Source organism: Oncorhynchus mykiss, chromosome 11 (genome assembly GCF_057628025.1).
Source record: "Oncorhynchus mykiss isolate SJ-2025 chromosome 11, ASM5762802v1, whole genome shotgun sequence".
NCBI classification, from domain to species: Eukaryota; Metazoa; Chordata; class Actinopteri; order Salmoniformes; family Salmonidae; genus Oncorhynchus; species Oncorhynchus mykiss.
The window spans coordinates 83,129,061-83,142,236 of NC_143032.1; positions in this window are offsets into that span (position 1 = coordinate 83,129,061).

Below are 13,176 nucleotides of genomic sequence, written 5' to 3' on the forward strand. Positions count from 1 at the left end.
AGCAGAATAGAAGGAAGTGGGGGTTTATTCGATCGCCTACGAATTCTCGGAGGGCAGCCCGCCCTCTGGACCCCTTTTCTCCGCCTTCTCTTCAAGCAAATCCCGGGGATCGGGGCCTGTTCCCGGGGATCGGGGCCTGTTCCCGGGGATCGGGGCCTGTTCCCGAGGAAGCGGTGTATCCTTCACGTCAGACTTGTGAAAGGACAATAGGACTCTGCCAGTCCATGGTGAGTAATCTCAGTTCTAATGTCCAGAGGTTATGTACATTATGTACAAAATAAGTAAAAAAATAAGTTACAAACAACGCAAAGTAACAAACTAAAAAACACAATTGGTTAGGAATACGTAAAATGTCAGCCTTTGTTCTCCGGCGCCATCTTGATCCCTAGAAAGTAGAATCTGACACCTCTGCCTCGCAAACACACGTGACCGCCCTCCTGACTTTCAGTGGGAAAATGCTCTCCTTCGATGGCAGCTGGCACGCTGGAGAAGTGTGCTCTTCACGGATGAATCCTGGTTTCAACTGTACCTGGCAGATGGAAGACATGTATGTAGGTGTATGGCATTGTGTGGGCGAGCGGTTTGCTGATGTCAACGTTTGCTGATGCCACCATGGTGGGGTTATGGTATGAGCAGGCATAAGCTACGGACAAAGAACACAATTGCATTTTATCGATGGCAATTTGAATGCACAGAGATACCGTGATGAGATCCTGAGGCCCATTGTCGTGCCATTCATCCGCCTCCATCACCTCATGTTTAAGCATGATAATGCACATGACTCATGTTGCAAGGATTTGTACACAATTCCTGGAAGCTGAAAATGTCCCAGTTCTTTCATGGCCTGCATACTCACCAGACAGGTCACCCATTGAGCATGTTTGGAATGCTCTGGATACACGTGTACGACAACCTGTTCCAGTTCCCGCCAATATCCAGCGACTTCACACAGCCATTGAAGAGGAGTCTGACAACATTCCACAAGCCACAATCAACCGACTGATCAACTCTATGTGAAGGAGATGTGTCGCGCTGCATGAGGCAAATGGTGGTCACACCAGATACTGACTGGTTATCAGATCCACGCCCCTACGTTTTTCAAGGTCTCTATGCCCAGTCATGTGATATCCATAGATTAGGGCCTAATGAATTGAATTAAATTGACTGATTTCCTCATATTAACTGTAACTCAGTAAAATCTTTGTAATTGTTGCATGTGTCATTTATATTTTTCTTCCGTGTTTAATTGACATCACGTTGCTTAGCTGTACCACTTCCTCCAGCACTAGCGCACACCTAGAACCTGAGAGCTCTGCCTCGTTAAACACACGTGCACTCTCACACCTAGAACCTGAGAGCTCTGCCTCGTTAAACACACGTGCACTCTCACACCTAGAACCTGAGAGCTCTGCCTCGTTAAACACACGTGCACGCTCACACCTAGAACCCGAGAGCTCTGCCTCGTTAAACACACGTGCACGCTCACACCTAGAACCCGAGAGCTCTGCCTCGTTAAACACACGTGCACGCTCACACCTAGAACCTGAGAGCTCTGCCTCGTTCTAACCAGTCGGCAACACAGGTGGTGACATTTTCAGGCTGACGAGTGAGTTTCACAAATCCCTATCTTTTACAAAAACAAAAAGCAACATTTTTCTATCCTATTGTTCGGTAACAGCTATAGCCTCTATGTCATCGTCAAGATCGAGATTGATGAGAGAATAGCACAATAGACTTGGGCTTGTGACATTTTCTTGTGACAGGACATTGTTAAGACACAGCTGACCACATTCCATAGGACCGGAGGTAGAAAGTGTGTCAAAATGTCCCCCCCTCCCCCCCCCCCCCCCAGTGTATTACAGGAAATGCCTTGCAACAGCAGGAAAACAAATGTGACACAATGCAACTATATAAGAGTTGTAGCCACAGAGGGAGGGAGGGGGGGTGATTCTCTACTGAATGCCGGTAGAAAGCAGTTTAGAGTACTTCAACCATAAATACAGGTCTCACGTAAGATTCAAGCAAGACTGATGGAATTGTTTAAACAGGTTTTTCTTAGTTGTCATGGCATTTCCTAAGAGTGTTGTTCAGTGTCTGTATGTTTCATTTTGGCCTCAGAACTGGCCCTGGATTCTGGAATATACTGAATGTTCCCCGGGCCTGAAACGTTCCCTCTGCTCTTCTGTGGTCAGAGGGAAGATGACCTAAGATAAGAACTTCTGTGAAAGCCCTTGGCCTGAATTCCTCCTCAGCTGCCCTTCTGTTAGCTCCACACTAGACTAGGACACTAGGGTTAGGGTTAGGACACTAGGGTTAGGGTTAGGACACTTGGGTTAGGGTTAGGACACTAGGGTTAGGACACTAGGGTTAGGGTTAGGACACTAGGGTTAGGGTTAGGACACTAGGGTTAGGACACTAGGGTTGGGGTTAGGGTTAGGACACTAGGGTTAGGACGCTAAGGTTGGGACACTAGGGTTGGGGTTAGGGTTAGGACACTAGGGTTGGGGTTAGGGTTAGGGCACTAGGGTTGGGGTTAGGGTTAGGGCACTAGGGTTGGGGTTAGGACACTAGGGTTGGGGTTAGGGTTAGGGCACTAGGGTTGGGGTTAGGGTTAGGGTCAGGACACTAGGGTTAGGGGTTAGGGTCAGGACACTAGGGTTAGGGGTTAGGGTCAGGACACTAGGGTTAGGGTTAGGGGTTAGGGTCAGGACACTAGGGTTAGGGTTAGGGGTTAGGGTCAGGACACTAGGGTTAGGGTTAGGGCACTAGGGTTGGGGTTAGGGCACTAGGGTTAGGGGCTAGGGTCAGGACACTAGGGTTGGGGTTAGGGTTAGGGTCAGGACACTAGGGTTGGGGTTAGGGTTAGTGTCAGGGGTTAGGGTCAGGACACTAGGGTTAGGGTTGTTGTTTGTATGCACCTGTAAGATCTCGTTCACAAGTGTATTTGTTGTGAAATAAAATAATAATAATAACAAATGTACTGTATATATATATATATACACTGCTCAAAAAAATCAAGGGAACACTAAAATAACACATCCTAGATCTGAATGAATAAAATATTCTTATTAAATTATCAATGGAAATCAAATGTATCAACCCATGGAGGTCTGGATTTGGATTCACACTCAAAATTAAAGTGGAAAACCACACTACAGGCTGATCCAATTTTGATTTAAGGTACTTAAAACAAGTCAAAATGAGGCTCAGTAGTGTGTGTGGCCTCCACGTGCCTGTATGACCTCCCTACAACGCCTGGGCATGCTCCTGATGAGGTGGCGGATGGTCTCCTGAGGGATCTCCTCCCAGACCTGGAGTAAAGCATCCGCCAACTCCTGGACAGTCTGTGGTGCAACGTGGCGTTGGTGGATGGAGCGAGACATGATGTTCCAGATGTGCTCAATTGGATTCAGGTCTGGGGAACGGGCGGTCCAGTCCATAGCATCAATGCCTTCCTCTTGCAGGAACTGCTGACACACTCCAGCCACATGAGGTCTAGCATTGTCTTGCATTAGGAGGAACCCAGGGCCAACCGCACCGGCATATGGTCTCACAAAGGGTCTGAGGATCTCATCTCGGTACCTAATGGCAGTCAGGCTACCTCTGGCGAGCACATGGAGGGCTGTGCGGCCCCCCAAAGAAATGCCACCCCACACCATGACTGACCCACCGCCAAACCGGTCATGCTGGAGGATGTTGCAGGCAGCAGAACGTTCTCCACGGCGTCTCCAGACTCTGTCACGTCTGTCACATGTGCTCAGTGTGAACTTGCTTTCATCTGTGAAGAGCACAGGGCGCCAGTGGCGAATTTGCCAATCTTGGTGTTCTCTGGCAAATGCCAAACGTCCTGCACGGTGTTGGGATGTTAGCACAACCCCCACCTGTGGACATCGGGCCCTCATACCACTCTCATGGAGTCTGTTTCTGACCATTTGAGCAGACATATGCACATTTGTGGCCTGCTGGAGGTCATTTTGCAGGGCTCTGGCAGTGCTCCTCCTTGCACAAACGCGGAGGTAGCGGTCCTGCTGCTGGGTTGTTGCCCTCCTACGGCCTCCTCCACGTCTCCTGATGTACTGGCCTGTCTCCTGGTAGCGCCTCCATGCTCTGGACACTACGCTGACAGACACAGAAAACCTGACAGACACAGCTCGCATTGATGTGCCATCCTGGATGAGCTGCACTACCTGAGCCACTTGTGTGGGTTGTAGACTCCGTCTCATGCTACCACTAGAGTGAAAGCACCGCCAGCATTCAAAAGTGACCAAAACATCAGCCAGGAAGCATAGGAACTGAGAAGTGGTCTGTGGTCCTCACCTGCAGAACCACTCCTTTATTGGGGGTGTCTTGCTAATTGCCTATAATTTCCACCTGTTGTCGCTTCCATTTGCACAACAGCATGTGAAATTTATTGTCAATCAGTGTTGACAGTTTGATTTCACAGAAGTGTGATTGACTTGGAGTTACATTGTGTTGTTTAAGTGTTCCCTTTATTTTTTTGAGCAGTGTATTATTAAAAAAATAAAAGTAATTTGTGTTCCTGATTACCTCACTGCTACAGTCAGTAAATTGACCTCGTTCCACTGTGTTAAAAGCTGGAGCAGAGAGATCGTAGACTGGTCCCAGATCTGTTGGTCTTGTCTAATCAATAGCCTGGTCGCAGATCTGTTGGTCTTGTCTAATCAATAACCTGGTCGCAGAACTGTTGGTGTTGTCTAATCAATAACCTGGTCCCAGAACTGTTGGTGTTGTCTAATAAATAACCTGGTCGCAGAACTGTTGGTGCTGTCTAATCAATAACCTGTTCCCAGAACTGTTGGTGTTGTCTAATCAATAGCCTGTTGGTGTTGTCTAATCAATAGCCTGTTCCCAGATCTGTTGGTGTTGTCTAATCAATAGCCTGTTCCCAGATCTGTTGGTGTTGTCTAACCAATAGCATGTTCCCAGATCTGTTGGTGTTGTCTAATCAATAGCCTGTTTCCAGATCTGTTGGTGTTGTCTAATCAATAACCTGTTCCCAGATCTGTTGGTGTTGTCTAATCAATAGCCTGTTCCCAGATCTGTTGGTGTTGTTTAATCAATAGCCTGTTCCCAGATCTGTTGGTGTTGTCTAATCAATAGCCTGTTCCCAGATCTGTTGGTGTTGTCTAATCAATAGCCTGTTCCCAGATATGTTTGACCTGCCTCGCCAACACCTATCCTGGTCCCACTAGATAACACAAACAGCTCTGGGACCTGGCTTAGAGAGCACGGAGCACACAGAGGAACTGTGTCCTAATGAGCTGGCACGGTGGGTGCATTTGACTGCAGCAAAACTCTCATAACGACTGAATCAGTATCCTTCCCGCCCCACCCTGTGATTCAACGGTACTGCTGTGAGCCAGAGGAGGAAATGGTGAAACAAGTGGAGAACAGAAGCTGGTAAGGTGCTTAAGGAGCAGGCCATGGCTTTTCCTGAATTGTAGACCAAACCCCTGTTTTACATGGAGTAAAGAGTGTACAAACACATCAATCCAAGAGGTTGTGTAGTCTTGGTGTGTGCGTGTGTGTGTGTGTGTGTGTGTGTGTGTGTGTGTGTGTGTGTGTGTGTGTGTGTGTGTGTGTGTGTGTGTGTGTGTGTGTGTGTGTATTGCACAAGCCTATGTCTCTCTGCATCGAACCCTCATCACCTGCAGCAGTGTTGCTAGAACATACAGGAAAGATTCTACTCTCTGAGAATGCCCTCAAGACATTTTATGGACAAACGCCATGGTGATATTGTGACAGCCTTTTCCCTGCCAACATTACCAACAGTTGATAAAGGCTTCCCAAAACTCATACTATAAATCAGGAAGTGGAATCAGGAAGAATAGAGACTTGCATCACAAACGGCACCCTATTCCCTATCTAGAGCACTACCACCAGGGCCCATAAAGCTCAGGTCAAAGATAGTGTACTATGTAGGGAATAGCATGCCGTTTGGGACTGAAGAACAAGATATTTCATCATTCTCACTCTTATATCTCTTCTTTGCTTTTTTTATTTTTGAAAGGGAGGAAGTGGTAATTTATTTAAAAGGAAGTCCTCTCAGTCGTTTAATGGAAGTGGTGTAGTGAAGGTGTTACTGAACAAGTATAGGATACACCTAACGCAGTGGTTCCCAGACGTTTTATAGGCCCGTACCCCTTCAAACGTTCAAGCTCCAGCTGTACCCCCTCTAGCACCAGGGTCAGCTGTACCCCCTCTAGCACCAGGGTCAGCTGTACCCCCTCTAGCACCAGGGTCAGCGCACTCTCAAATGTTGTTTTGTTTTTGCCATCATTGTAAGCCTGCCACACACACTATACGATATGTTTAATAACGGCTAGTGGGAAGTGACAAAAAGGTCTTATAGGACCAGGGCACAAATAATAATAATAATCAATAATTTTGCTCTTTATTTAACCATCTGACATATAAAACCTTATTTGTTCATCTAAAATTGTGAATAACTCACTCCGCTACCAGTGAAGGTTTCCTGCGGTTAATGTGATTGGATGAGTAACGGTTAATGTGATTGGGTGAGTAACGGTTAATGTGATTGGATGAGTAACGGTTAATGTGATTGGATGAGTAACGGTTAATGTGATTGGATGAGTAACGGTTAATGTGATTGGATGAGTAACGGTTAATGTGATTGGGTGAGTAACGGTTAATGTGATTGGGTGAGTAACGGTTAATGTGATTTGTTGAGTAACGGTTAATGTGATTGGTTAAGTAACGGTTAATGTGATTGGATGAGTAACGGTTAATGTGATTGGTTGAGTAACGGTTAATGTGATTGGATGAGTAACGGTTAATGTGATTGGATGAGTAACGGTTAATGTGATTGGGTGAGTAACGGTTAATGTGATTGGGTGAGTAACGGTTAATGTGATTGGGTGAGTAACGGTTAATGTGATTGGGTGAGTAACGGTTAATGTGATTGGGTGAGTAACGGTTAATGTGATTGGATGAGTAACGGTTAATGTGATTGGATGAGTAACGGTTAGTGTATTACAGGAAATGCCTTGCAACAGCAGGAAAACAAATGTGACACAATGCAACTATATAAGAGTTGTAGCCACAGAGAGGGAGGGAGGGAGGGGGGGGTGATTCTCTACTGAATGCCGGTAGAAAGCAGTTTAGAGTACTTCAACCATAAATACAGGTCTCACGTAAGATTCAAGCAAGACTGATGGAATTGTTTAAACAGGTTTTTCTTAGTTGTCATGGCATTTCCTAAGAGTGTTGTTCAGTGTCTGTATGTTTCATTTTGGCCTCAGAACTGTCCCTGGATTCTGGAATATACTGATCGTTCCCCGGGCCTGAAACGTTCCCTCTGCTCTTCTGTGGTCAGAGGGAAGATGACCTAAGATAAGAACTTCTGTGAAAGCCCTTGGCCTGAATTCCTCCTCAGCTGCTCTTCTGTTAGCTCCACACTAGACTAGGACACTAGGGTTAGGGGTTAGGGTTAGGACACTAGAGTTGGGGTTTTGGTTAGGATACGGATTGGGGTTTGGGTTAGGGCACTAGGGTTAGGACACTAGGGTTGGGGTTAGGGTTAGGGGTTAGGGTTAGGACACTAGGGTTGGGGTTAGAGTTAGGACACTAGGGTTGGGGTTAGGGTTAGGACACTAGGGCTGGTGTTAGGGTTAGGGTTAGGACACTAGGGTTGGGGTTAGGGCACTAGGGTTAGGACACTAGGGTTTGGGTTAGGGTTAGGACGCTAAGGTTGGGACACTAGGGTTGGGGTTAGGGTTAGGACACTAGGGTTGGGGTTAGGGTTAGGGTTAGGGCACTAGGGTTGGGGTTAGGGTTAGGGCACTAGGGTTGGGGCACTAGGGTTGGGGTTAGGACACTAGGGTTGGGGTTAGGACACTAGGGTTGGGGTTAGAGTTAGGGGTTAGGGTCAGGACACTAGGGTTAGGGTTAGGGCACTAGGGTTGGGGTTAGGGTTAGGGCACTAGGGTTGGGGTTAGGGTTAGGGCACTAGGGTTGGGGCACTAGGGTTGGGGTTAGGACACTAGGGTTGGGGTTAGGACACTAGGGTTAGGGTTAGGGCACTAGGGTTGGGGCACTAGGGTTGGGGTTAGGGCACTAGGGTTGGGGTTAGGACACTAGGGTTGGGGTTAGGACACTAGGGTTGGGGTTAGGGCACTAGGGTTGGGGTTAGGGTTAGGGCACTAGGGTTGGGGTTAGGGTTAGGGCACTAGGGTTGGGGCACTAGGGTTGGGGTTAGGACACTAGGGTTGGGGTTAGAGTTAGGGGTTAGGGTCAGGACACTAGGGTTAGGGTTAGGGGTTAGGGTCAGGACACTAGGGTTAGGGGTTAGGGTCAGGACACTAGGGTTAGGAGTTAGGGTCAGGACACTAGGGTTGGGGTTAGGGTTAGGGGTTAGGGTCAGGACACTAGGGTTAGGGGTTAGGGTCAGGACACTAGGGTTAGGGTTGTTGTTTGTATGCACCTGTAAGATCTCGTTCACAAGTGTATTTGTTGTGAAATAAAATAATAATAATAACAAATGTACTGTATATATATATATATATATATATATATACGCTGCTCAAAAAAATAAAGGGAACACTAAAATAACACATCCTAGATCTGAATGAATAAAATATTCTTATTAAATACTTTTTTCTTTACATAGTTGAATGTGCTGACAACAAAATCACACAAAAATGATCAATGGAAATCAAATTTATCAACCCATGGAGGTCTGGATTTGGAGTCACACTCAAAATTAAAGTGGAAAACCACACTACAGGCTGATCCAACTTTGATGTAATGTCCTTAAAACAAGTCAAAATGAGGCTCAGTAGTGTGTGTGGCCTCTGCGTGCCTGTATGACCTCCCTACAACTCCTGGGCATGCTCCTGATGAGGTGGCGGATGGTCTCGTGAGGGATCTTCTCCCAGACCTGGACTAAAGCATCCGCCAACTCCTGGACAGTCTGTGGTGCAACGTGGCGTTGGTGGATGGAGCGAGACATGATGTTCCAGATGTGCTCAATTGGATTCAGGTCTGGGGAACGGGCGGGCCAGTCCATAGCATCAATGCCTTCCTCTTGCAGGAACTGCTAACACACTCCAGCCACATGAGGTCTAGCATTGTCTTGCATTAGGAGGAACCCAGGGCCAACTGCACCAGCATATGGTCTCACAAAGGGTCTGAGGATCTCATCTCGGTACCTAATGGCAGTCAGGCTACCTCTGGCGAGCACATGGAGGGCTGTGCGGCCCCCCAAAGAAATGCCACCCCACACCATGACTGACCCACCGCAAAACCGGTCATGCTGGAGGATGTTGCAGGCAGCAGAACGTTCTCCACGGCGTCTCCAGACTCTGTCACGTCTGTCACATGTGCTCAGTGTGAACCTGCTTTCATCTGTGAAGAGCACAGGGCACCAGTGGCGAATTTGCCAATCTTGGTGTTCTCTGGCAAATGCCAAACGTCCTGCACGGTGTTGGGATGTTAGCACAACCCCCACCTGTGGACATCGGGCCCTCATACCACTCTCATGGAGTCTGTTTCTGACCGTTTGAGCAGACATATGCACATTTGTGGCCTGCTGGAGGTCATTTTGCAGGGCTCTGGCAGTGCTCCTCCTTGCACAAACGCGGAGGTAGCGGTCCTGCTGCTGGGTTGTTGCCCTCCTACGGCCTCCTCCACGTCTCCTGATGTACTGGCCTGTCTCCTGGTAGCGCCTCCATGCTCTGGACACTAAGCTGACAGACACAGAAAACCTGACAGACACAGCTCGCATTGATGTGCCATCCTGGATGAGCTGCACTACCTGAGCCACTTGTGTGGGTTGTAGACTCCGTCTCATGCTACCACTAGAGTGAAAGCACCGCCAGCATTCAAAAGTGACCAAAACATCAGCCAGGAAGCATAGGAACTGAGAAGTGGTCTGTGGTCCCCACCTGCAGAACCACTCCTTTATTGGGGGTGTCTTGCTAATTGCCTATAATTTCCACCTGTTGTCTATTCCATTTGCACAACAGCATGTGAAATGTATTGTCAATCAGTGTTGCTTCCTAAGTGGACAGTTTGATTTCACAGAAGTGTGATTGACTTGGAGTTACATTGTGTTGTTTAAGTGTTCCCTTTATTTTTGTATTATTATTATGTATTATTATTGTATTATTAAAAAAATAAAAGTAATTTGTGTTCCTGATTACCTCACTGCTACAGTCAGTAAATTGACCTCGTTCCACTGTGTTAAAAGCTGAAGCAGAGAGATCGTAGACTGGTCCCAGATCTGTTGGTCTTGTCTAATCAATCGCCTGGTCGCAGATCTGTTGGTCTTGTCTAATCAATAACCTGGTCCCAGAACTGTTGGTGTTGTCTAATCAATAACCTGGTCGCAGAACTGTTGGTGTTGTCTAATCAATAACCTGGTCCCAGATCTGTTTGGTGTTGTCTAATCAATAGCTTGGTCCCAGATCTGTTTGGTGTTGTCTAATCAATAACCTGGTCGCAGAACTGTTGGTGTTGTCTAATCAATAACCTGGTCGCAGAACTGTTGGTGGTGTCTAATCAATAACCTGTTCCCAGAACTGTTGGTGTTGTCTAATCAATATCCTGTTGGTGTTGTCTAATCAATAGCCTGTTCCCAGATCTGTTGGTGTTGTCTAATCAATAGCCTGTTCCCAGATCTGTTGGTGTTGTCTAACCAATAGCATGTTCCCAGATCTGTTGGTGTTGTCTAATCAATAGCCTGTTCCCAGATCTGTTGGTGTTGTTTAATCAATAGCCTGTTCCCAGATCTGTTGATGTTGTCTAATCAATAGCCTGTTCCCAGATCTGTTGGTGTTGTCTAATCAATAGCCTGTTCCCAGATCTGTTTGACCTGCCTCGCCAACACCTATCCTGGTCCCACTAGATAACACAAACAGCTCTGGGACCTGGCTTAGAGAGCACGGAGCACACAGAGGAACTGTGTCCTAATGAGCTGGCACGGTGGGTGCATTTGACTGCAGCAAAACTCTCATAACGACTGAATCAGTATCCTTCCCGCCCCACCCTGTGATTCAACGGTACTGCTGTGAGCCAGAGGAGGAAATGGTGAAACAAGTGGAGAACAGAAGCTGGTAAGGTGCTTAAGGAGCAGGCCATGGCTTTTCCTGAATTGTAGACCAAACCCCTGTTTTACATGGAGTAAAGAGTGTACAAACACATCAATCCAAGAGGTTGTGTAGTCTTGGTGTGTGCGTGTGTGTGTGTGTGTGTGTGTGTGTGTGTGTGTGTGTGTGTGTGTGTGTGTGTGTGTGTGTGTGTGTGTGTGTGTGTGTGTGTGTGTGTGTGTGTGTGTATTGCACAAGCCTATGTCTCTCTGCATCGAACCCTCATCACCTGCAGCAGTGTTGCTAGAACATACAGGAAAGATTCTACTCTCTGAGAATGCCCTCAAGACATTTTATGGACAAACGCCATGGTGATATTGTGACAGCCTTTTCCCTGCCAACATTACCAACAGTTGATAAAGGCTTCCCAAAACTCATACTATAAATCAGGAAGTGGAATCAGGAAGAATAGAGACTTGCATCACAAACGGCACCCTATTCCCTATCTAGAGCACTACCACCAGGGCCCATAAAGCTCAGGTCAAAGATAGTGTACTATGTAGGGAATAGCATGCCGTTTGGGACTGAAGAACAAGATATTTCATCATTCTCACTCTTATATCTCTTCTTTGCTTTTTTTATTTTTGAAAGGGAGGAAGTGGTAATTTATTTAAAAGGAAGTCCTCTCAGTCGTTTAATGGAAGTGGTGTAGTGAAGGTGTTACTGAACAAGTATAGGATACACCTAACGCAGTGGTTCCCAGACGTTTTATAGGCCCGTACCCCTTCAAACGTTCAAGCTCCAGCTGTACCCCCTCTAGCACCAGGGTCAGCTGTACCCCCTCTAGCACCAGGGTCAGCTGTACCCCCTCTAGCACCAGGGTCAGCGCACTCTCAAATGTTGTTTTGTTTTTGCCATCATTGTAAGCCTGCCACACACACTATACGATATGTTTAATAACGGCTAGTGGGAAGTGACAAAAAGGTCTTATAGGACCAGGGCACAAATAATAATAATAATCAATAATTTTGCTCTTTATTTAACCATCTGACATATAAAACCTTATTTGTTCATCTAAAATTGTGAATAACTCACTCCGCTACCAGTGAAGGTTTCCTGCGGTTAATGTGATTGGATGAGTAACGGTTAATGTGATTGGGTGAGTAACGGTTAATGTGATTGGATGAGTAACGGTTAATGTGATTGGATGAGTAACGGTTAATGTGATTGGATGAGTAACGGTTAATGTGATTGGATGAGTAACGGTTAATGTGATTGGGTGAGTAACGGTTAATGTGATTGGGTGAGTAACGGTTAATGTGATTGGTTGAGTAACGGTTAATGTGATTGGTTAAGTAACGGTTAATGTGATTGGATGAGTAACGGTTAATGTGATTGGTTGAGTAACGGTTAATGTGATTGGATGAGTAACGGTTAATGTGATTGGATGAGTAACGGTTAATGTGATTGGGTGAGTAACGGTTAATGTGATTGGGTGAGTAACGGTTAATGTGATTGGGTGAGTAACGGTTAATGTGATTGGGTGAGTAACGGTTAATGTGATTGGGTGAGTAACGGTTAATGTGATTGGATGAGTAACGGTTAATGTGATTGGATGAGTAACGGTTAATGTGATTGGTTGAGTAACGGTTAATGTGATTGGATGAGTAACGGTTAATGTGATTGGATGAGTAACGGTTAATGTGATTGGATGAGTAACGGTTAATGTGATTGGGTGAGTAACGGTTAATGTGATTGGGTGAGTAACGGTTAATGTGATTGGATGAGTAACGGTTAATGTGATTGGATGTGTAACGGTTAATGTGATTGGATGAGTAACGGTTAATGTGATTGGGTGAGTAACGGTTAATGTGATTGGTTGAGTAACGGTTAATGTGATTGGATGAGTAACGGTTAATGTGATTGGATGTGTAACGGTTAATGTGATTGGGTGAGTAACGGTTAATGTGATTGGGTGAGTAACGGTTAATGTGATTGGTTGAGTAACGGTTAATGTGATTGGTTGAGTAACGGTTAATGTGATTGGATGAGTAAAGGTTAATGTGATTGGATGAGTAACGGTTAATGTGATTGGGTGAGTAACGGT